This window comes from Mustela erminea, chromosome 3 (genome assembly GCF_009829155.1).
Source record: "Mustela erminea isolate mMusErm1 chromosome 3, mMusErm1.Pri, whole genome shotgun sequence".
In the NCBI taxonomy this organism is placed as follows: Eukaryota; Metazoa; Chordata; class Mammalia; order Carnivora; family Mustelidae; genus Mustela; species Mustela erminea.
This window is the reverse complement of record NC_045616.1, coordinates 105,749,341-105,753,707: the sequence shown is the minus strand read 5'-3', so window position 1 is coordinate 105,753,707 and position 4,367 is coordinate 105,749,341. Positions and strand designations below refer to the sequence as shown.

General features: G+C 36.9%; 2 non-coding genes across 2 annotated transcripts; both read left to right on the top strand.

Annotated features, from left to right (window-relative positions):
* The first annotated feature begins 2,052 nt into the window (after nucleotides 1–2,052).
* LOC116587419 lies at nucleotides 2,053–2,156 on the top strand. Its single transcript, XR_004284432.1, has one exon. It is a non-coding gene; the product is annotated as a U6 spliceosomal RNA (small nuclear RNA).
* Nucleotides 2,157–2,324: 168 nt separating this feature from the next.
* On the top strand, nucleotides 2,325–2,428 carry LOC116587412. The gene has a single exon (XR_004284427.1). It is a non-coding gene; the product is annotated as a U6 spliceosomal RNA (small nuclear RNA).
* Nucleotides 2,429–4,367: the final 1,939 nt, after the last annotated feature.

Below are 4,367 nucleotides of genomic sequence, written 5' to 3'. Positions count from 1 at the left end.
GTTCAAACTCCTAATCTTAGCAGCCAGAATTCTTCACCATCCTGACTACTCCTCTAGTTTTGCCCCCATCACTCCCTCATAGTCACTGTACTGTTAGTCACCTAAAAGCATTTTCCGTTTCCCAAATTTGACAGGATATCTCATGCTTCTCTGCTTGCTTTCCCTTACCTGTTTCCACTCTCTGGTATACCTTAACTCTGTTCACATTTTCATCCAACTAATAGCAGGTGGCTCCTCAATATTCAACTAAGAAGTTAAGTTTTCATTTTCTATGAGAAACTTCCTAGAGGACATGTTTAGTTTGACTTTTTATCTCCAACATTTAGTCCAGTGCCCCGTATAGAGAAAATGTTGAATACATGTTTGTAATACAAATAAGTTAAAAACTTATAGACTTTGGGCAAAAGTGCCTGGGTTTGTTGTCGCTCTGTTTTTTCAGGAATTCTGGGCAATAGCTACTCCCCCTGCTTTTCAGTCAACACAGGTCTCCACCCATGCTCTTCTGATGATTCTCTCAGCAAAGTATATCTGGGTTCATGGACAACAGGTCAACAGGAGTGAACCAGTCAGCTCTGACAGTTGGCATTGCTACTGGGTACCAGTGCAGATAGAAAGAGCCCAAGTAAGCACCGGACAGTGAAAACAGATTCCTCGAATTTTCAAGGAACACAATCAATGCTCCCTTGCTTCATTATGGAAAATTCAAAAATCAAGGACTGATCTTTTGGAGTCTAGAATTACAGTCCATACCATGAGGTCTTTGCTGACATCTGCAGCTCACACTTAATCACTTTCTTGACCCTCTAGAACAATTCTTGATTTCTGTCATTCATTTTAATACCTTACCACATTTTACGTAACTCTTTACCTATTGTGTAGTTTCCCACATTTACATGTAACCATTTTGTAGGCAAAAACAAAAACCCACACAAAATAACCTGGCATATTTCTCCATGTGAGAAGTACCAGAAACCTGAGAAGGTTAAATATTTTCAGTTTTTCTAAGAAAGATGGGATGATTCTATAATTTATAAACTTATTATGTCTAAAGTTAAAAAAAATTGGCATAAAAATTATTAAAAGGTGTTTTTTGAGTATATAAAATGGTGAATTTGTAATCACCAGAGGCCACTTGCATTCATGGAGGACAAATTATGCTAAATGAACCTAACTGTCTTTTCTAAATGGTAAACTGAATTATGATAACAATTCATATTAATCTGAGATTTTATAATACAAAACACTTTATACAGATAATTCTCAGGTACCATAGCATTGTGGAAAGATAATGTATTTTTAAGCAAAACAGATGCGAGTTTGAATTTTGGTGTTACTTTACTTCGTTGAACATTTTTCTTTAACTGTATATTTAAAACATATGCAAAGATAATCTGTATTTCAGTCCAGTTACTGAAATAAGCAATATCTGCATTTTACGGAGAATTTATTCTAATTATCACCATTCTTAAGGTGATAAATGGTGCGGAATATAATAGGTTGTAATGATAAAAGGTGAGGAATGTAATAGTGTTGTCTTTTTTGCATATGGGAAAATCAAGGGTAAGTTTAAGTAGTTTCTCACATGACATCCAACAAGTGTGTTAAAGAACAAAGATTTGAATCCCTGTTCTCAGCTATATGTTTTCCCCTGTGCCACAGAGGAGGGAGATAACTTCATTTCATCATTTTGCAAGCATGGAGTATATAAAATGGAAAAGAACTGAGACCTGGATAGTATTACAATGCAGACAGTTTCTAGGATTTAACTGATTAGACCTTCATAATGTTGATCAAAATCCATCTGGTTGGGGGTGGGGTGCACTCTTTCAACCTACAGAGCTCTGACTTGGCCTATCCAACAATTTAATTAAATTAAATAAAGGACATTCTGATTAAATTTGTAAACAGAGAATGCAGCAAGTAGGTAATATGCTGGATATCAAAATCCGGACTTATTTTAAAAGTAATGCTAAGAAAAATGAGTCAAAATAATGAAACCAGTTTTATCAGAGATGAAGAAAAAAACCCTGTATTTATGATTAAAAATTAAACATACTTCAACAGCACATAAACTGATATTGGAATGATAGAGAGATGGTTAGCATGGCTCCTGATCAAGGAGTGTTTGTGAAGTTTGTGAAGTGTTCCATGGTTTTTTTTTTTTTCCTTTTTAAATTAAACTTCATGAGTATGGTACAGGAGAGACATGGTTTAACAGCAGTTAAATATGAAAACAACTCTATGATTTAAGTTCATTAAAATAATGAAACCAGTTTTATCAGAGATGAAGAAAAAAATCCTGTATTTATGATTAAAAATTAAACATACTTCAACAGCACATAAACTGATATTGGAATGATAGAGAGAAGGTTAGCATGGCTCCTGATCAAGGAGTGTTTGTGAAGTTTGTGAAGTGTTCCCTGTTTTTTTTTTTCCTTTTTAAATTAAACTTCATGAGTATGGTACAGGAGAGACATGGTTTAACAACAGTTAAATATGAAAACAACTCTATGATTTAAGTTGACAAGTTCAATATGAATCAGTAATATGATAAACCGACCACTTAAACTTTGGTTGCCTTCAAAGAAATTCAGCATCATACACAATGAAGACAATGGTTTCAAAATTGTTCTGGGCTGGTCAGTCTTCACCTGGAATTTCACATTTAAATCCAAACACCATATTTTGAAAAGAAACTTGACAAACTAAAGATCATCTGGGAAACATTCCCAGGATGGTAAAAAGCAAGAAATGCTTTGGAGATACTGGAGAAGTATACACCAGAGGAAAGAACACACCTGGGAAACATCAGAATGAAGAATCCAACTGGTAGAAAAATTTGACTTAGTCTGTGTAGATCCAAATAGTGGGCAAAAGACCATGGGAGGGAGATGTCTCTCAGGACAAATGGATAGAGTGAATGTTAATGAAGTCTACTGTTTACCAAGCACAGAGTTAATATGTATCTTAATATACTTTATATCTCACAAAACTCCTTTAGATAGCAAGCACCGCTACTGCTATTTACAGATAAAGACATTTCTAGCTTTAAAGATTTAAAATAACTTGCCCAATGTCCTAAAACTAGTATGTTTCTAATCAGAGATGCATCCTAACAACCCTAAGTTGTAGGTATTATTTCAGTTAGAGTCTGAATTAACAACTTTGCTAAAGGTCAAATGTGATTACATGACGGAACTGGCTTAATAAGCACTTAACTTGTACCAGGACCTGGGCAATATATTTCACAAGTATAGTTTATTTTAACACAACAATGGTGTGTGATGGGTATTATTATTCCCTTCTTATAGATAAGGACAGTGAGGCATAGATAGGTAAAGCAACTTGCTCAAGATCACAAGTGACTGAGATGGGATTAAAACCCAGGTCTATGTGGCTTAACCATTGTGCGATGGTGCCTCTCCTAGAGAAGCAGAAAGAATTTTCTATTAACTAAAGCTCCCTAAAAATGCTTGAAGAGGCAGCTAGGTCTTTATCACTGAAGTGGTCCAAGTAGAGGCTGGTGGGCCCTGTGTGAGGGTAGAGCTATGATGAGATTCCTAGAAACTCCAAGCCTTTATGATTCTGTCAAATTTGTTTTTCAGATTAATTTTTCACAGGGTGTGCTAAGTACCAAATAGGTGCTTAGTAACTAGCTGTTGACCTGAATGGAATAGAAGTCCTCTCTCTAGAAGGGAACCTCCAAGGGCCTTGTTGTGGGAGTTGTGGCTTTGCAAGTGAACTTTCTAGCTATTTGTGTCAAGGCTGAATTACAGGGAGGCAGGCTTCCCAGCACAGCTAGCAATTAGAGTCCAACCCACAAATTTATACACTGGACTGGCTGCTTGCGTGGGAAGGAGAAGGAAGGAGGCACTTTCAAGGGATAAAGTAGAGGCAGCCATAGGCAGCAGCACTGTGAGTTGTGGCCACAAGACAGCCTGGACAGCTGGCCTCAGTCTTGACTTGGATTAAGATGTTTATTCTGCTTTGCCTCCCAGGCCTCTCCCTTCCTGCCCCAAGGGCTGTCCACTCCAGTGTCTGAAGAGGTGATTAATTAGATACAGACTCTTAGAACCTGCCAAAAAATGTTTTCAGACTAAGATTCACATTGGGGGTGAAATATACCCTCCCAGTGGTACTATATAGAAATCCTCTCCCTTTACTGACTTCTATAGTTGAAAGTCATGATCCATGAAAAAATCTGAATTAAATGCATGCCATGCTGAGCTTTTGCCTGAGCAAAGATTTAACTGGCACTGTGAAATGGTAATGTAAGGAGAGCATGCAACCCAAGTCTTGATTGGGGGTTTCCTGGGAACAAGTTTTCTCAGAAGAATATGCATGGATTGTATATTTGGTTTTTAGAG